Source organism: Leucoraja erinacea, chromosome 21, assembly GCF_028641065.1.
Source record: "Leucoraja erinacea ecotype New England chromosome 21, Leri_hhj_1, whole genome shotgun sequence".
NCBI lineage: Eukaryota > Metazoa > Chordata > Chondrichthyes > Rajiformes > Rajidae > Leucoraja > Leucoraja erinaceus.
Window position 1 is genome coordinate 28,991,294 of NC_073397.1, and position 21,565 is coordinate 29,012,858.

Here is a 21,565-nt window from a genome sequence, read left to right on the forward strand (position 1 = left end):
GGGACTAGCTTAGATGGGCCATCTTGGTCGGCATGGACGAGTTGGACCAAAGGGCCTGTTTCCATGCCGTATGACTCCATGCCCCCATCAAGAAATGCGAATGATTTGGAAAGATAGCTTTTAGCCCTTGTACATTGTGAAACAGAATGTAGCTATAGGGCAATATGTAAGTTTGTTTAGATATGCCATGCTGTTCAAGCCCTCTCCTAAGCCAGGGATTTTCTGCCAGGTTGCATTAGAAGTGATTGTATGTTCTTTTACTGCTTTATAACATTCCATGCCAGCAAAAATCCACAGCTGGCAAATAAACTTGCCCCTGATGGCTAGTGGCCTTTAAGTTGAATTAAAATCATGTTTCTATATAATTCAGCAAGCGAAAGAAAGGCATACATTACCATGCCTCTAGTTTTAAACAAAAGTTCCCCAGAGGATAAATACCAATGGTCAGAAAACCCACACAGAGTCGACAAGGGAAAGGTTTGTCTTTAATTACCTTTGTGAGCCAGCATGACATCACCGTGGAGAGTCGGGAAACAGAACATTTACTGTTCCAGCCAGAGAAGATTAAATATTAAGTGTTACGCTACAAAGTAACTAGGGTGACTTGCATGGTGCCATCGTATAATACTAGTCTACACACTTCTGTGGTATTCACAATATCAGGGCTGGCACAGTGGTGCAGCGGTAGAGTTGCTGCCTTACAGTGCCAGAGACTAGGGTTCGATCCCGACTACGGAATTTGTACGTTCTCCATATGACTACGTGGTTTGTCTTCGGCTGCCCCGGTTTCCTCCCATGTAAAGATGTGCAGGTTTGTAGGTTAATTGGCTTGTAAAATTGTGAGTTGTCCCTGGTGTGTGTAGGATAGTGCTAGTATACGGGGTGGTCGCTGGTCTGCACGGACTCGTTGGGCTGAAGGGCCTGATTTCCACTGTATCTCTCAAGTCTAAAGTCTAAAGTTTAATACCTCTGGTATAATGATGAAGTGCTTCCAATGTCTACATTAACACTGCACATATCTTTGTTTTTGTCCTCAATATAAGGAAGCCAGTGTAATATTCAATCTTGATAGCAACCATGTCCTGAGGTGCCAAGAGTCAGGGCAATGTCCTGAATACATCGTCACATTTCCTGTGTCCTTCCTGTCGCAAGTGCTTTCTTCCGAGTGCGTATGACGGAGGATTTTGTTAGTACAGTGTAGTTAAATAGAAAACAGGAAAAGCCCCTATGGGTTCTGCCATGTTAATTCAGGACATAATGTTTAAATTGGAATGATTTTTGCAGGTGACTGCAACAGTTTATTTTCTGGTAGTTTTCTCATTGCCCTACCTGTTGTGCTTGTGTATGGCTCAATTGTACTCATGTACAGCATCAAGTAACTGGCTAGCTCACAAACTAATGTTTTTCACTGCACGTAACAATAATAAACCAAATGACCACAAATCCCAATTTAATTTTATAGTACTAAAAGATTCTCCAATTTTAGTATAAACATAGTTACTTCAGGTTATTTTTTTTAAATTTATGATTGAGTTGACATGTTAGATGTCCTAATATGTGACATCTACACCGGCAGGAAGGACTGATGCATCAAGGGCCACAGGAGATCCACCAAGACCACAGATAGACGCGTAGAGCCAGAGAGGAAATAGTGAAAGTCATCAACACGAGGAATGAGTACCCCTCAGTAAGCACTGATGCTGAAAGATGTATCACAAAGTTATGCTATACCCCCATATATACATAGACCCACGCACATACACACCCACACACAGGTACCTCGATACATGTGACTATAAGCCAAACTCAAACATACAAATACATACACATGCACACACATACATTCGCCCTAAAATTGCCCCCCGCCTCCACATATCCCATCTTATATGTTCTATCCTCACCATTCTCACTCTCAGTTCAAGCTTCCAGTGATAGGGAATTGGAAAGCATACTAAATGGTGTTCATCTCTTCAAGCCAAAGAACTGGTGGGATGACTCCAACTCAGAAGAGGAGACTTTGTAAGTTCAGCTCGTTAAGCTGGAGGAGACCATGCTCCGACCTTGGGGCAAAGGGGGCTCAGGAGCACATATCACCTCATGTACAGAGGGCTTAAGAAACCCTGCCACCAACACTCATTCAATGGAATCATCACTTCCAGAATTGACTGTTAAGTAGATTTTTTACTGAATATATGACAAAATTAAAATAACATCAACATGCATTTATATGGCACCTTAATGGAACAAAGTTGCCCCTTCTACCTTAGTCATAGGAGGGATACAAAATGCAGGAGTAACAAAACGTGTCAGGCAGCATCTCTGGAGAAAAATAATAGGTGGCATGTTGGGGTGGAATTGAAGAAGAGTCTGGAGGAGGGTTCTGACCCAAAAGTCACATATTCTTTTTCTCCAGAGATGCTGTCTGACCCAGCATAATGCGTTACTCCAGCATTTTGTGTCTATCTTTGGTATAAATCAGTATCTGCAGTTCCTTCCTACTACCTTAGACAGAGGTAGGTTTCAAAAGGCATCTTAAGGAGGAAAAGAGAAGGAAGTTGGGTCTGACCTGATTGACGACATCGTATGTAGTTCAAGTCTGGAGAGTCAAGAGTGTTTTATTGTCAGATGTACTGAAACGGAACAATGAAATTCTCACTTACAGCAGCACAAGAGGTTTGTAAACACAATACTCAATGTAATAAAATAAAGTTCAGATCCTTGTGGCAATTAATATGTGCAGATCTCAGAGCCAGAATAAGCTTACCCCCAGAAATTCTTCAACAATAGCTTGTGCCACGCCTCCAGCTTAACTAGCTGTCAAGAATTTTGAGTAGTTACACTGCATATCGACATACATGAAAAAACGCTTACAATATTTCATGCTATTATAAATAATCTTTAAATTACATTTATTTTTAGAAAATAAAAATGATCTAAAACACTTAAATTACTAGAAACATTTGAAACAATTTGATACATTTATTTCTTAACTTCTTATTACTTAACTTCAAAACAATGTATGCTGTACACTGTAAAATTACTTCTAAGCCTTACAGCCATTCCTCTCCATTACAGTAAATAACGTCACTGAATCTGTATCAGATGTAACCCAGCCCATGTTTATTGGGTGGATTTAACAGCAGACTGCCAGGAACTTCATTCGACCATTTGGTCTTCATAAGGAATGAAAAATTGGAGTCCGATAAATAAGTTGCTGATGAACCATTGAGGGAAAGCTGGTCATGTTATTTTGTTTAATTTAGGTATGGAGATGCAGTGAAAAGCTTTTGTTGCGTGCTTACCAGTGGAAAGACAATACATGATTACAATCGAGCCATTCGCAGTGTACAGACACATGATAAGGGAATGACGTTTAGTACAAGGTAAAACCAGTAAAGTCCAATCAAAGATAGTCCGAGGGTCCCCGATGAGGTAGATAGTAGTTCAGCACTGCTCTCTGGTTGCGGCAGGATGGTTCAGTTGCCTGGTAAACAGCTGGGATAAAAACTGTCTCTGAACGTGGAGGTCTGCGTTTTCACACACCTATCCCATTTTCCCAGCGGAGAGGGGAGAAGAGGGAATGGCCGGGGTGCGACTCGTCCTTGATTATGCTGCTGACCTTGCTGAGGTAGAGAGAGGCAAGGCCAGCAGCATTTGCCAGGAAACACTGGAAAATTAGTTTACTTCAGTCTGCTGTAGGAGCTATTCCAAACCAGGACTATTGGCTATATTAGACTGTAATAAATCTACACCTTATTGCCTGAAAATGCAAGAAAATGTGGAAAATTTCCATAAATTGTTCAGATGAAATACTATTTAATATAACGAATGTAAATCCTTAATTAGAACTGAAAATTCAAAGGTAAAACAAACCCCAAATAAAAAAAGGCCCAGCAATAATCAGTAAAAGAAAGCTGTCTCTTGTATCATGTAGTCAATTCGTTTTTGCAGCATGCAGAAAGTTGAGAAAACCATGAAGACTAATAGACAATACACATGGTTTGAAAACTGAGATATTAATCACATGTTAAAAGGAACTACAAATCACAGTGGAATGATAAGGGAAAGGGATAACTTTTCAAAAACATGCAAAAATTAACTATATTCAAACAAGAGAAGATTTCCTGTGAACAGGTCCCTAATGCTAAATATTATCACAAAGATTAATGACAAAGGAGATTTAAGATACATTTCTTTAACACAGTCACGGTGTTCATATCATTTGAAAGGTTATCAATGTCTCTGGGGGGTTTAAATTGCAGCAACAAACTCCATTAAATTGTAATCCAGTAACTTGTCTCATTGGCAACGAAAGACGCAAAGTTTTTAATTTAATGTGGGCACTTATCTTCAAAGTGGGGTTTGGTGAGTAAGGTTGCACTGATAGAAACATCAAAACATATGGTACTTGATCATTCTTCTGTACCTGTCAATGGGCTCTTCAACTTTATTTCATTAACTTTGATATAAGCACCGGGAGCAACCCATTCTAGTGCCTGTATCCCTCGCCATACTGTTTATTCTAAGCCACGTTAATGTCACAGAGGAATCTGTAAAATACGACTACTGTATGCAGACTAAAGTACTTGTCTCTTCATTTTTAACTTGTTAGAAACATTTTCTGCTTGCCTGCAGTTTTGGACTCTTTTGGTTTTAATACCTTGCATTGACAGATGGAGGACATCAATCCCATTCAACCCTACCTTAGCCATAATTTTAGCACAGAAGTTAGAGTTCTGTCTTAATACTGTATAATACTGATGCCTATAAATAATCCAACATCTTAAGCAGCAACTGCATCTTTACTTACTCCAGCCACACCTCAACACAAGGCCCTGCAAAGAATAGTTTGGAGACAAGTGAAGATTCCGGAGGTGAGTCCAAGAAGTCTGTTTTAAAGGGCTTTATAAAGTAGATAGAGTGTAAAAAGATAGATGGGCAAAGGAGAGAGCTCTGTTGAATGAAGGCTATGTCCTTGATTGTTTAGTTTAGTTTAGTTTATTTTTGTCACATGTACTGAAGTACAGTGAAAATGTTTTGTTTGCGTGTTAGCCAGTCAAAGAAAAGGTCATGTGTGAAAACAATCAAGCCATCCACAGTGCAACTAATTTTGTTTAAAGATATAGCGTGGAAGCAGGCCCTTTGGCCCACCCAGTCTGTGCCGACCAGCAATCACCCGTATACTAGCTCTATCCTACACACTAGGGCCAATTTACAGAAGCCAATTAACCTACAAACCTGCACGTCTTTGGAGTGTGGGAGGAAACCAGAGCACCTGGTGAAAACCCACATGGTCACGGGGAGAACGTACAAACTCCGTACAGCAGCCATAGTCAGGATCGAACCCAGGCCTCTGGCGCTGAAAGGCAGCAAATCTACCACTGCGCCACCGTGCCGTCCAAATGTACTGCAGATCTGAGTTTGCAAAATGAATGCTGTTCTAAAATGGCCTAAATTGAAAATCATTCCAATTTTCTCATGACATCAAAAATTAATAAACCGCATCCAGGAAAGCCATAAGTTAACAATAGGATAGGACGGAGAAAAGAGCGCCTTGTGTTTTTAAATCTTTTTGTAAGGCCCCAGTGAAAATCTACACCTACCATGCACTTTACAATAGTGCTTTACAACACAACATTTATAGTTGCTGCCTTTTAGTGCCGGGTTCAATCCAGACTACGGGTGCTGTCTGTACGGAGTTTGCAACAATCTCCCTGTGACTGCATGGGATTTCTCTGGGTCCACCGGTTTGCTCCCTCATTCCAAAGACGTGCAGGTTTGTGGGTTAATTAACGTCTGTAAATTTTCCCAGATGTGTAGGACAGAACTAGTGCAGGGGTGACCACTGGTCGGCCTGGACTCAATGGGCCGAAGGGCCTGTTTGCACGCTGTATCTCACAACTAAGCTAAACTAAAGTAAACTAAACTCAACTAAAACTAAACAGAACATTCATGAAGCCAAACTTTAATCGCATCACCCAAACATATGCAAAAATAATTACATTTAATCAAAATTGACACATTAGAGTTCTGTTTTCATACTTTAATAGAGCAGCTGGTAGTGGCCCAGTCATTTATTTTTTGAAATATAAATCTTGATAATATACCTCTTTTCTGGAATGTATCCAACTGCTACACATTAGTACTGATGATAGTTCAGTTGTCATGTAGCTGTCACTCAGCGCTGCCATCAGCCGGGAGTGAAGAAGGAATACCAGGCACCCCCTGGGTTTAATCTATCATTGTTATTAGTCCATTCCTTTCTTTTACTTGTAAAGCTTTCTCTGTTATAGTTCAGAGGCACAGTGAGGTAATGTACAATCATCAACTATGAAATCATCACCCCGGGGAACGTTATAGTGAAGTATTTCAAACTTATTAGAATTGTACCATGAAGCATATGTATGCAAATATATAAAAGAAGGAATATTGGAAGCAGAATTAAAATAAAAGTTTTAGCAAATTGGTATGTGGATTTCCTCTGGAACATCTTCAAAACTTCATAAGTATTATGCATGGGAGGCATTTACTTAGTTCTCAATTGATTCTTCATTCTCCATCTTTAGTTTAGTTTAGTCTAGTCTAGTCTAGTTTAGATTATTGATACAGCACAGAAACAGGCCCTTTGGCCCACCACATCTGCTCCGACCACCGATCCCCACACACTAGCACTGTCATACACACACTAGGGACAATATACAATTTTACCTAGCCACTAGCCTACAAACCTCTACATCCTTTAAGTGTGGGAGGAAACCGGAACACCTGGAGATAACCCACACAGGTCACGGGGGGAATGTACAAACTCCGTACATACAGCATCCGTAGTCAGGATCGAACCTGGTTCTTTGGTGCTGCAAGGCAGCAACTTACCGTTGCGCCACCGTGCTGCCCCTTTAGCAATTGATGGCGTTATATTCTGTAAGTTTATCTTCACTCTCGCTGATTATTTTCACTGTGACACATTAGGCATTTGAAACGTAACCCTCCTTCTTCGGTGTTCCCCTCCTTTCATGAAAATGGTGAACTCAAAGCTGTTCTCAGCATCTCAGCGAATGAGTGATATTTTAATCCAGATTGCGCTAGAAAATGGACAGGTATAAAAGCATCCATCAGCCATCCCCATTCTATCCTCACCAATCTTAAATAGTTAAAAATCTGGTTTATTCACCGGCGCTCAATTTGGAAATGTATAGATTAGGGGTACATACACAATCCGACTGCCCACAAGCTGGACTCCAGTCCATACTCATTTATCCCCCTCACCTGCTCCTTCCCCATTCTTTGTCTGGGGTCACTTTGAATGGAATTGTAAAATATAGCTTGGAAACGGGTCTCTCTGCCCACCGAGTCCACACTGACCAACCATCGATCGATCGATCACCCCTTCACACTAGCTCGATGTTGTCCCACTTTCTCGGCACATTAGGGGCATTTTACAGAGCTAATTAACTTACAAACTCGCACCTCTTTGGGATGAGGGAGAAAAATTGAGGACACGGAGGAAACCCACGCAGTCACAGGGAGAACATGCAAACTCCATTCAGACAACACCCAAGGTTAGGGTGGAACCTGTGTCTCGGTGAGGCTGCAGCTCGACCAGTTGTGCCACCATGCCATCCAGTTGCTTTTCCAGTATTTGCTGGCCTGTACATGCACAAGTGGTGCCCTGGATGGCACTGATTCTTTGAGGTGGAATAGTCAATAGAATAGTCCAAGTAGCAACCAAATTGGTTTTGGTATCGAGACTGGTATTGATTTATTATGGTTGTTGCATGGGTTTACTTAAGGAGCTCTGGTTTCCTCCCGCATCCCAAAGATGTGCGGGTTTGTAGGTTAATTGGCTTTAAGGAAAACTGCCCCTAGTGCAGGGAGTGGATGCGAAAGTGGGATAACATAGAAATAGTGTTAATGGTGATCGATGGTCAGCGTGAGCTGAAGGGCCTGTTTCCATGTTGTATCACTAAACTAAACTAAACAAATTGTCACATGTACCAAGATAAGGTGAAAATCCTTCTGCTATCCAGGCAGATCACACCATACAGAGTTGTGATCATACCACACATGACAGCAAGTTCCTACCAATAGTAAGGTACTAATTCACTATTCATTTTAATATTAGCTGAGGACAGATGTTGGTCAGCATGCCAGGAGAATTCTCTTGTTACTTTAACTAAGGGTGCCATTGAATGTTTTGTTCCCATTTGAGAGGACAGATGAGGTTGTTGAAACACCGTCTTATCTAATAACTTTCACCTCCACCAGTGTAGAATTACAGTATTTTGGTAATTCGAGCACAACTTCTGAATGTTCTCAAAGTGGTTTTGTGGCAATTGGAATTGCAATAATGATGAATGTTTCCTAATGCAATGTTTGGGATTGAATAACTGGGGATCAATGATGTCAAAAGAAATTGCTTGACAAATTCACTGCCAATAGCTGAGATTTTAAAATCTGCATTTCATTTGATTTATTCCATTTTGTATCTTATAACCATATAAAACCATATAACAATTACAGCACGGAAACAGGCCATCTCGGCCCTACAAGTCCGTGCCGAACAACTTTTTTCCCTTAGTCCCACCTACCTGCACTCATACCATAACCCTCTATTCCCTTCTCATCCATACGCCTATCCAATTTATTTTTAAATGATATCAACATATAACCATATAACAATTGATAAGGAGCATAGCACGAATGATTCTGGGCCAGGAAGCGAGCGGGCAAGATAATCTCTGACCCCTCTCACCCTGGCCACAAACTCCTTGAATCACTTCCCTCTGGAAGGCGACTCCGGACTGTCAAAGCTGCCACAGCCAGACATAAAAACAGTTTTTATCCACGAGTAGTTGATCTACTCAACAGCCAAAAATCTGTAACCTCCCTTTGATCTGGTATTTTGTTGGTTCACCTGCTTGATCAATGGTGTTTTAAAATTAATGTCTTATTATTATTAATGTTTAGTGTTTTCTGAGTCATTCGTAAATGTCATTGTATATCATGTTGTTACTTGTGGGCGGAGCCAATAAACCTGGCCAATAAACTTACTTACTTACATACTTACTTACTTACTTATCAGGCACCTGAACCATCCCATCAACAACCAGAGAGTAATCCTGAGCTACTATCTACCTCATTGGAGTTCCTCAGCCTATCTTTAATTGGACTGTATTGGACTTTATCTTGCACTAAACATTATTCCCTCTATCGTGAAGCTGTACTCTGTGGATGGCTCAATTGTGATCCCATGTAGTCTTTCCGCTCACTGGTTAGTACGCTGGTTAGAAGCTTTTCACTATACCTCGGTACACGTGACAATAAACTAAACTAAATTAAATCACTATAGAGCATAACCAACAGTGGAATTAGGAGGACTATCTTCATTTCTTTTCTCACCTAGACTAACCTATGGGTTCCTTTGTTTAAGAAGGAACTGCAGATGCTGGAAAATCAAAGGTACACAAAAAATGCTGGAGAAACTCAGCGGGTGCAGCAGCATCTATGGAGTGAACGAAATAGGCAACGTTTCGGGCCGAAACGTTGCCTATTTCCTTTGCTCCATAGATGCTGCTGCACCCGCTGAGTTTCTCAGCATTTTTTTGTGTACCTATGGGTTCCATTGGTTTTCATGTAGTCATATTATGGGACTTAGAGAGAGAACATAATCAGGGTTTTGATTGAAGTCCCCAGTGGTTCTCATTCTCTGTAGTTGAGGCCAGTTAGCCATATTTAAGAGGGAGTTAGACTGATGACTTGGAGAGAGAGAACTGAGTTGGAATCAGCCATGTGTTGAATGGGGTGCAGGCTCCCAATTCCCTAAGACGTTTCTATGTTCTGGTTTCTATAGGTTAGGTCTATTGGTTAATTGGTAAAATTGTAAACTGTACCCAGTGTGTAAGAGGGTTCAAGTGTGTACAGGGTGATCGCTGATCGTCACGGATTCGGAAGGGCTGAAGGGCCTGCATCAATGCTGTATCTCTGAAGTCTAAAGTCTATAGAAGCTGGAGATTTTGATGCAGGTTCAAAATCACCTCTAATGAAAATAAAGTGATCGATTGAAAGATACAGCATGGAAGCAGGCCGTCTTGGCTCACCATTTCCACGCCAACCATCGCTCACCCATTCACACCCGTTCTATGATATCCCACATTTGCATCCACTCCCTAAACATTAAGAGCATTTTTTGCAAAGGCCAAATAACCTGCATGCCTGCACAGCATTAGGATGTGGGAGGAAACAGGAGCACCTGGAGGAAACCTACATGGTCAGAGAGCCTGTACTAGGTCTATGTCTATGGCGGTGTAGATAGCATTAGCTATGAGCAATAATTGTAATTTCAATTCATTCAGCCCTGTAAGAACTTAGTCATATGCTGAGCTATGCTTTGCATTACAGCAATATTTATACTAAGTTCTTAAGACAGTCTGTGACAAGTCCTGAAAAGTCGACATGATTTTTTTGAGCTCACTTACTTTGCACACACTGCCATGGTCGATGTATCAGGTTAAAAACCCACTGAGAATGAATTCTTTACATCGACATGGTTCTTGAACCTCAACTGTGCAATTTAATTTGAAAGGTCTAGCCTGCTCCGTCGGTGGTCGAAACAATGTAGACATTACGACTTGGTTGTCAATGTTCTTTAATAACTATGACTTCCAGCCCAACCTACATTGTCATTGCCAAGTTACATTCAGCATTGAGGAGAAAAGATTTCTGCTGGCTGAGGTCATAAGGTCATAAATGATCGGAGCAGAATCAGGCCATTCGGCCCATCAAGTCTACTCTACCATTCAATCATGGCTGATCTATCTCTCCATCCTAACCCTATTCTCCTGCCTTCTCCCCATATCCCCTGACACCCGTGCTATTTTGTACTGTTATACTATTGTACTATCGTTACTAAATTGGAGTATACCTTTTCTCATTTCATGCACACCTGAAGTTTGGTAGCACATGGGACAACTGTTGGTGTGGAAGATGAAACTCATGGGATAAGATTTGTTTAGTAAGGCTCAGAACATTATTGTGCTATATTTAAAGCCAGTTTACACAAAATAGAGGAGATATTGCACAGATTGAACTTAAATGCGGCAAAGTTGTATTGTATTTCTGGAGACACATTTTTATCTTTCTGCTATTGGATTTCCTGGGTGGATAACCAGTGGTAGGGCTGATCCTATGCTTAAGATAGACACAAAAGGCTGGAGTAACCCAGTGGGTCAGACAGCATCTCTGACGAACAGGAATAGGTGACATTTCGGGTCGGAAGAAGGGTTCTGACCCGAAACGTCACTTATTCCATTTCTCCAGAGATGCTGCCTGACCTGCTGAGTTACCCCAGCTTTTTGTGTCTATCTTTGGTTTAAACCAGCATCTGCAGTTCTTTCCTACACGGGACCATATCCTTAACAGGAAACTCTGCCCAGTCACATTATTGTGTTCTGCTGTAAAGAAATGCAAATTCAAGGTTTCAAGGTCTTTTATTGTCATGTGTACCATTAAGGTACAGTGTTATTCGAATAACCATAAAGTCTGATCAATGCAATAAACCTTGCAGAGGAACAAGTAAATAGTCCTAATGGATTTACAATTTTTGCTCTCTCAGGGACATTCTGATTTTACACTCAAACTTTATAGTTTGTTTTTATTTGATTAATTTGACTTTCAGAAATGAAAAGTTTTCATTCGTGATTTTGATCCTTCAGAGTCATGCGGTACTTCAGTTTTGCTCCTAGTCTTCTTTCAAGCACTGTGATGTAATTTATATTATGCAAACAAACAATATTCACGCTTGCGTATCTCACCATCAACGATGAAGGAGGGTCTGAAGAAAGATCTCGACCCGAAACATCACCCATTCCTTTTCTCCGGAGATGCTGCCTGTCCCGCTGAGTTGCCCCAGCATTTTGAGTATATTTTTAATTGTGCATCTGCCTTCAACGAACCTGACCTTCCTAAAAGACCCACCGGTGCCCCAACCAGCTTCAAAATCATAACCCGGTTGTCGATGATGACTTTAATTATTTATTGTTTTCTGTCCAACTTTTTCTATCTAGTCCGAAACGTAATGACTGATGATAGGCAAAAGTCAAACCTCAGAAGAGGCCATGCTGGCCATGAGGCCAACAGATCCCACTTCATCTCTCTCCACAACCACACCTCTGCTACAGCCCCAGTCACTCAAGGCGTTCCCCAAGGCACCGTACTCGGCCCCCTCCTCTTCATCATCTACATCCTCCCCCTTGGTCAGATACTCCACCACTTCAACCTGGACTTCCACTGTTACGCCGATGACACCCAAATCTACCTTGGCACCAAATCCCCCCACAACCCCCCCCCCTTCCCTCTCCCATATCAACTCCTGTTTGTCAGCTATAAAAACCTGGATGCAACATAACTTCCTCAAACTCAACAGCGATAAGACAGAATTCCTCCTCATAGGCTCCAAAGCCACACTCAGCAAAATCAATAACCCCACTCTCACCATCGACGGCACCACTGTCTCCCCATCTCCCCAGTCCCGCAACCTTGGCGTGATCTTTGATTCCACCCTCTCCCTTGAGCCTCACATCCGCCACGTCATTAAAACCTCCTTCTTTCATCTCTGCAACATCGCCAAACTCAGACCCTCTCTCACACCTCCCGCTGCTGAAAGACTCATCCATGCCTTCATCTCCTCCCGACTGGACTATTGCAACTCACTTCTCCTTGGCATCAGCTCCACCTACATCAACCGACTCCAACTGGTCCAGAACGCAGCCGCCCGACTCATCACCCACACCAAATCCTGGCATCACATCACTCCAGTCCTCAAACAACTTCACTGGCTTCCCATCTCCCACCGGATCACCTACAAAATCCTTATCCTCACCTACAAAGCCCTCCACCATCTGGCCCCCCCATATCTCACTGACCTCCTCTCCCCCTACCAACCCTCACGGTCCCTCAGACCCACATCAGCCGGTCTCCTCTCCATCCACAAGTCCAACCTCCGCAGTTTTGGGGACAGAGCCTTCTCCAGGGCAGCCCCCAGGCTCTGGAACTCCCTCCCCCAACTGATCCGCAATTCCGTGTCCCTCACCATCTTCCAGTCCCGCCTCGAGACCCATCTCTTCACCTCTGCCTATCCTTAGCCCCATGTCCCCCTCCCTTTTCATCTGTGCATTAATTGCCTCATATTGTGTTTTGAATTGAATTCTGTCTTAACTTTGTGTACTAGTCATGTCTCTACTATTTATTTCATTCCCCTTACATATTTTTCCTCTACCTACTAAATTTTTGTAAGGTGTCCTTGAGACTCTTGAAAGTCGCCCATAAATAAAATTTATTATTATTATTATTATTATGCTTCCCAATCGACGGAAAAAATAGTTAGGGGGGAAATGCTGTCTGGAGTGGAAAACAATTTGATATCATTTTATTGGACTAATTTCATATGTACAGTAAAGACGGTTTCCTGACAGCTAACAGGAGGCAGAGGTACATTGCCAAGTAATGAAAGAGGAAATGACTCTGAATCACTGACCTCAGCTCTACCTATTTTATACCATGGGGGAGATGTAAAATGGAAGAGAAGCTATTACTTCGAGAGCACAAAAGAATCTGAAAGAAAACCACATATTTTTCCGATATGAACTTTTAATGATGTTTTTATTACATTATTCATAATAACAATATCAAATCTACCATTTGGTAGGAGAAAAGTGGACCAGTATAATTAACATTTTCTTCACTTTGGTTTGGTTTGTAGTATGGTTATTGTCGATCTCAAAAGAATTCATAATGAAATCTCAATGTGGTCTTGTTATGAATCATAATGACCATTCACTAGAATGATAGGGGTAAGAAGCTTGGATGTTGTCCAACCATTCTTCCTTGAATCCATCTGACCCCATACAGGTTTTCTCCAGATGTGTTATGTTAAACTATTCCTTTAAAAAAAAAAAATGTTGGATGTTGGCTACTTTCCAATGTAACTATTTATTAAACAGAATTAAACCAAAATGTAAAATGTTAGTTTTACAACAACATGCTTTAGTAAACAATTATAATATTTAAAGTTCAGGGGGAAGGGAATATTTCCAAAGGACATTTGCAAGAGATGAAATTATGCATTTTGAGATGCATATGCATATGGAAGAGCATTTAGTCCTCTGATGGCTTACAATGTAAGTGCACTGTTTAGGTGGCAAAGGTCATACAAACAAGAGAAGGTCTTGAATTCAGTCTGTGGCCTATTCTGAGTTAGTTAATCCCTCCATCAGGAATATTGTCATTAAACTCAGAATTGTTGTCCCCGAGAGAGAAATAAATCTGCGTGGTCACTGCTCCGATGTGTAAATCAACAACTTCAGATGAAGACCGGTTGGGAACATTTAATTCCATGAGGTTGGTTCCTTTTTTATACTGCTGAATTTCTGCTTTTAATGGATTGTTGTAATTGAACCTTTTAAGCAAAATGTTGATCATGCAATCCACACATTTTTGCTTCTGCATCATGTTCTGGTGACTTGTGTATCCATCTTAATTAGAAGTAATATGTTAAATGTTGTATTGTTATTACTTTGTCCTTTCATTACTGAATTAGTTATGCAAAACACCTAGAGGTGGCACTTGGCGTAGTGGTAGAGTTGCTGCCTTGAGGGCGTGTCCTTTGTGCGTCATTTACGTGTCACGCATTACGCGTGCATGGAGCGTGGCGCATGGTGTAGGCAGTGATGCGCGGTCGCGCGCGGTGCCCCAGGGATTTTGGGATTCACAAAATCTTAGCGCCCCACCTGCATGACGCACACATGACGCCCAAGTGGGACAGGCCCTTTACAGCACCAGAGACCCTAGTTCAATATTGACCAAGGGTGCGGTCTGTACACATTTTGTACGTTCTCCCCGTGATCTGTGTGGGCTTCCTCTGGGACCTCCGGTTTTGTCCAACATTCCAACAACCCACAGGTTTGTAAGTTAATAGGCTTGGTGAACTATTGTAAATTGCCCCTAGTGTGTGTAGGATAGTGCTGGTGTGCGGGGATAACTGGCCGGTGCCGGCTTGGTTGGTTGAGGACCGGTTTCGGCGCAGTATCTCTAAACTAAGGTAAAAAAGGAAAACATCAAGAATCCAGTCACATCAGACGTGTGCAACGTTGTTAAGTTGTGCTGAAAAACAAGGAAAACGTCAAATAAGTTAAATGGAAGGAATCTCAATGATAATTGTTGCTCATTTCAAGCTGCCTGCTCTAATGTGAGCTTTTCAACATAGACAGGAAAGTTAACAGGAGCTGTTGCAAAAATGTCTAAACAAAAACTGAATCCAGAAAGTTCCTGGTTGGGAGGAGGAATTAGTTTGCAAGACCTTTAATGAAGAAGGAATATCTTGCTATCTGGCGTTAATATTGAAAAAAGGCCAGCTGGGGGAAGTAATGATGGACTGTTGATGCCTTAGAGACAGAACAAAATGGCAGCATAACATGGCCGATAATGCAAGAGCACTAGTGAGAGAAAACTAAAGAACAAGATGACCAGTTGCCACTACATCAAGCATTTGATAGTGTAATTTCATTGCTTATTAATCCTCTTTGTACATATGCTTAGCTACTACTTTATTTGCAACATACAATTCTTCATCTTCATTATAATCTGTCGCTGTTTTATTTTAACAGTGTGAGATAGCTTCTGGTATTTTTATGACAAAGAGATGTTCTATTTCTTTGTCCGGGAAAGAACTGCAGATGCTGGTTTAAATCAAAGGTAGACGCAAAATGCTGGAGTAACTCAACAGGACAGGCAGCATCTCTGGAGTGAAGGAATGGGTGACGTTTCGCGTCGAGACCCTTCTTCAGACTGATATCAGGGGTGTGGGAGGGGGAGTTAAAGTGCTGAGCAACCGGCAGGTAAGTTAAGGCGGACTGAGCGGAGGTATTCAGCAAAATGATCGCTGAGCCTGCGCTTGGTCTCTCCGATGTACAAGAGTTGACACCTGGAACAGCGGATACACTAGATGAGGTTGGAGAAGGTGCAAGGGAACCTCCGCCTCAGCTGGAAAGACTGTTGGGGCCCTTGGATGGAGTCGAGGGGGGGAGGTAAAGGGACAGGTGTTGCATCTCCTGCGGTTGCCGGGGAAAGTACCTGGGGAGGGGATGATTTGGGTAGGAAGGGACGAGTTGACCAGGGAGTTTGGGTCTGGGTTTAGGATGGTTTCAAGATCCAAGCACATGGTATAATTTTAATTAAAACAGCACAACACTAATAAACATCTGTTTGCGCAGTTCTAAAAGTCATCCTCAAAATTGATTAATCTCAGTGGAGATCTCAGATACTGTGAGTGTGTGTGTGTGCGTGTGTGCTGGGTGTGTGTGTGTGTGTGTGTGTGTATGTGTGGGTGTATATATGTGTTTGTGTGTTTGTGTGTGTGTGTGTGTGCATGTGTGTGTGTGTGTGAGTGTGTGTGCGTGTGTGTGTGTGTGTGTGTGTGCGTGTTGTGTGTGTGTGCGCCTGTCGTGTGTGCGTGCGTGCGTGTGCATGCGTGCGTGTGTGTGTGCGCATTTGTGTGTGTACGTGCATGTGCGCGCGTGTTTGTGAGGGTATGTGTGTGTGCGTGTGAGTGTGCGCGTGTGTGTGTATATGTGTGCGCGCGTGCGTATGTGAGCGCGTGTGTGTATGTATGTGTGCGTGTGTGTTTGCATCAATTTAATCATTCCATTGCCATTTGGATATAATCCCGCAATGTTTTCATTTTGTACATTTGCTGGTGAAGTTCCTTCAGGAATGAAAAATCTTTTTTGGTTTAGGTTTGAAAAATCTTTTAAGGAAGCAGGTGCTTTGAATTCCACTGACAGATGTTACCTGTTTCCGGCCTGGGGACAAATTGTTCACTGATGTTAACAGGAACAGATCAGAACCCTTGTCAAGAGTAAGGCAGCTGTGGATCAAACAGTACAAAGTGGGGGAGAAAAATGGGGCGGAGTAAATTCAAGATCATCTTCAATGGATGTCATTCACACACACCAAATGTATTTTTGCAATCATTGTTCTGCACATACATACACCTTTCTCCCGGCACATTAAGGTTAAAGCATGTGTATACACACAAAGCGGTAATTTTAGCTGTCATCTAATGTATGGATAATCATGTTTCATTCTTCGAACTATATGCTTTCCTCCTTTCAACTTGAACTCACTTCAGGCTTGATGTGAGATCCAGAATTTCACAATGAAAAGTGAAACTCCCTTTCCTGTCAGCTCTAAGGTCCAGTAACCAGTGGGGGATTCACTCCTGTCTCCAGAGATTTTCTTCCTTCTCAAACAGGGCAAGGATCTTGCAATCGATAGAAGAGAGCTCCAGGTTTTCATATGGTCACGATTTACAATTAATAAAACGCATTAAAAGCAAATCTGTGGCCACTTTTTGGGTTTGTTCAAGATCCAAATCTCCTCACCTTCTTCGGATAATCCCTCAGAGTTGAGAATGATGAGTTTACTCCAGATCTATGGGTCCTAATGTGATTGATGAGGCTGGTATGGGCAGAGCAGTTTGAGTAGGATGTGGCATGGTGGAAGGGGCAGCTTGGTAGTTTATGGCGTAGGGTGCTCCTTAGTTTAGTTTTCAGTTTAGTATATTATTGTCACGTGTATCGAGGTACAGTGAAAAGCAGGGACATTGGTGTTATCCTGGATGGTGAGGCATGCCTGTATGGATCTGGAGATGTCAGAGTGCATGCCCAGTGTACGAGGTACGTTACCACTTAGTTTAGTTTTAGTTTAGTTAGTTTGTTGTCACATGCATCAAGGTACCGTGAAAAGCTTTATTGCTGCATATTATCCAGTCAGCGAATAAACTATACAAGATTACAATCAAGCCGTCCACAATGTACAGATACAGAATAAAGCGAATAATGTTTAGCGGAAGCTAAAGTCCAGTAACGTCTGATTAATGATAGTCCGAGGGTCTCCAATTATGTAGATGGGAGGTCAGGGCCACTCTCTAGTTGGTGATAGGATGCTCAGTTGCCTGATAACAGCTGGGAAGAAACTGTCCCTGAATCTGGAGGTATGCATTGTCAAACATCTGCACATCTTGCCTGATGGAAGAGAGGAGAAGAAGGGATGACTGGGGTGAGGCTTGTTCTTTATTATTCTGATGGCCTTGCCCATGCAGTGTGTAGTGTAGATGGAGTCAGTGGAAGGGACATTGGTTTGTGTGATGGGTTGGGCTAAGTCCACAACTACATGCAATTTCCTGCGGTCTTGGACAGAGTTGTTCCCAAATTATGCTGTGATGCCTCCTGATCAAATGCTTTCCACGATGCATCTGTAGAAGTTGGTGAGAGCTGTCGGGGATATGCCAAACTTCCCAAACTTTCTAAGGAAGTAGAGGCGTTGGTGTGCTTTCTTTGCCATTGCTTCGATGTGGCTGGTCCAGGATAAGCTGCTGCTGATACTGACTCTTAAAACCTGAAGCTTTTAACCATCTCTACTTCACCTGTGGGGTCAAGGAAAGAGCGTTCTCGTCGCGGCCCTGGTTTCACCAATCTTTCCACCACCATGTACAAGAAGCACAAGACAGAGACCATTGTATGCAGATGCCAAGTGGTGTGTTCAGCTCTGGCTGGACAACTTCTAATCTTGTGTGTGGACTCGATAAGAAGAAGACTTCACCAGTTATACTTGAGGTTCCATGTGTCATCCTGAAGGTCTGTTCACCAACATCAGGGTTCATGAGCCAGGAACTCCCAGGAGTCGGTGGGGGATGTTGCACTTATTAAAGAGGATTAGAGAACATCAATGCATTGCTGTTTTGACACTTGCTAATCTCTTGCCACGGTGGGGTGTGGAGAAGAGTGTCTGTTTTGGAAGTCTGATTTTGGGCATCGGACGATGAGGCCTGTCTGATGGAGCTCATGGTGTCATTAGAGTCTCCGTACTGGGTATCTTGGCCTGAGTGACAACACTATTGGATAGAGAGTCAAAAAAACTGTAGTAACTCAGTGGGTCAGGCAACACCTCTGGGAAAAAGAAATAGGTGATGTTTCAGGTCGAGACCCTTCCTCAGTTTTAGTTCTTCATTACATGTTGCCAATTAACAATTAAAACAAAGATGCAATGATATATCAGTAGGAATCTGAATTGTATACTCTAGAGGATTTGCTATACTCTAGCAAAAGGATTTGAGTATAGGAGCAGGGAGGTTCTACTGCAGTTGTACAGGGTCTTGGTGAGACCACACCTGGAGTATTGCGTACAGTTTGGTCTCCAAATCTGAGGAAGGACATTATTGCCATAGAGGGAGTACAGAGACGGTTCACCAGACTGATTCCTGGGATGTCAGGACTGTCTTATGAAGAAAGACTGGATAGACTTGGTTTATACTCTCTAGAATTTAGGAGATTGAGAGGGGATCTTATAGAAACTTACAAAATTCTTAAGGGGTTGGACAGGCTAGATGCAGGAAGATTGTTCCCGATGTTGGGGAAGTCCAGGACAAGGGGTCACAGAAGGATAAGGGGGAAATCCTTTAAAACCGAGATGAGAAAAACTTTTTTCACACAGAAAGTGGTGAATCTCTGGAACTCTCTGCCACAGAGGGTAGTTGAGGCCAGTTCATTGGCTATATTTAAGAGGGAGTTAGATGTGGCCCTTGTGGTTAAGGGGATCAGAGGGTATGGAGAGAAGGCAGATACGGGATACTGAGTTGGATGATTAGCCATGATCATATTGAATGGCGGTGCAGGCTCGAAGGGCCGAATGGCCTACTCCTGCACCTAATTTCTATGTTTCTATGTTTCTATGAACCCCAACAATGACAATCAATAATTGTGTGACTATAATATATCAAAACTGAATTAATGCATCTACAAAGATCATGTGCACTACAATGCATGGATGGGTATAAATTATTTTCCACTCTTCTCAAAGTACACTCTGTGTGTTACTTTAAGTAGCAGCATTAGCTGAAGGAACAAACTACTGTGCATTGCAGTCTATCAATAATGCAAACTGATACACTTGTAAAATGTTCTTGTGTAATTTGCTATTTAAAAACACTCTTTAAGATACAGTTAGACAGGTACACGTATAGGACAGGTTTGGAGGGATATTGTCCCAACGTGGGCAGGTGGGACTAGTGTAGCTGGAACATGTTGGCCGGTTGAGCAAGTTGGGCCGAAGGGCCTGTTTCTACGCTGTGATTCACTCTATGATTCTATGACTCAACATTTTTCAGAACCACTCCCCCAAAAATCATCCCTTTTATTTTAAAGTAAGCAAGATACGAACATCTACAGGTACATGCGGGGATTGAGACCTGAATAATCATTGAGTAAGCTACACCTGAGGGCTCACGATTTTATTTTGTAAAGAATCTGAAGGCATTTTGTCCTAAAAAAAAATAAAACTAGTATTGTGCTCTGAATGTGTTAATATTATTGTTGGTGTTTATATTTGGTGATATCCTGTTTTCCAGGATATTTCACAATTTTTGGCGTTTTTGGTAATGCATTTGGAATCCAAAGACTCTTTTGCTATCAGTATTTGCATACTGCATCAACAATGAACCAGAAATAAGGTACGGTTTCTGTTAACTTTGATGAGCAACGAAGTGTCTGCAAGTAGCTAAATATTTTTACAAGTTATTTGCATTTGTTTCCCCATCTGTAATATAACATTTCTTCTTAGTATATGAGCAAAATTACAAGGTAAAATTGATTATCTATAGTTATTTGCCTGTTTGATATTAAGAATTAATTAAAAAAAGTGAACAAATTAGATTGCTGCCTGGAGCTGATATGTATAGAATGCACCCTGAGTTTAAGACTTAGAACATACAACAATACAGCACAGGAACAGGCATTTTAGGGATAATTTTCCCCCAGCTATTATCTGACAACGGAACTATCCTCTCAACAACTAGAGACCGGTCCTGAGTTACTATCTATCTCATTGGAGACCCTCCAACTATCCTTAATTGAACTTCACTGACTTTGCCTTGCACTAAACATTATTCCCTTTATCATGTGTAGGAAGGAATTGCAGATGCTAGTTTGAACCAAAGATAGACACAAAATGCTGGAGTAACTCAGTGGGACAGGCAGCATCTCTGGAGAGTAGGAATGTGTGACGTTTCAGAAGAAGGGTCTCGACCCGAAACGTTATGCAATAATTCCCTCCAGAGATGCTGCCTGTCCCGCTGAGTTACTCCAGCTTTTTGTGTTTATCTTCCCTTTATCTTGTATTCTGTTGTGGACTGACTCCCCTCCCCCCCCCCCCCCCCCCCCCCCCCCCCCCCCCAATCTTTGCACATCCCCAATCCTTTCCATTCGTAACTTTAATATCATGTTTCATGTATTTTGTGTTTTATGACTGTTGGCAGATTAATTTCCCTCCTGGGATAAATAAAGTTCTATTGTATAGCATCGTAACGCATCTGTACCCTGTGGATGGTGCAATTGTAATCATGTATTGTCTTTCTACCGACTGCTTAGCACGCAACAAAAGCTTTTTATTGTACCTTGGTACATGTGACAAAATTTCAGTTCACAATGTCTGTGCCAAACATGATGCCAAGATCAAC

The 21,565-nt window shown here is 42.0% G+C and overlaps 1 long non-coding RNA gene across 3 annotated transcripts in view; it reads left to right on the forward strand.

The window, feature by feature from the left end:
• Positions 1-21,565, forward strand: part of LOC129707449 (uncharacterized) — a 67,970-nt gene that overhangs the window by 34,679 nt on the left and 11,726 nt on the right. For 2 of the 3 annotated variants that reach the window (XR_008725187.1, XR_008725188.1), the window contains exon 2: positions 20,459-20,560. This is a non-coding gene — a long non-coding RNA (uncharacterized LOC129707449). Of the gene's footprint in view, positions 1-13,227; positions 14,395-20,458; positions 20,561-21,565 lie in introns of those variants that run through there. The other variant, XR_008725186.1, reaches the window with a different exon arrangement.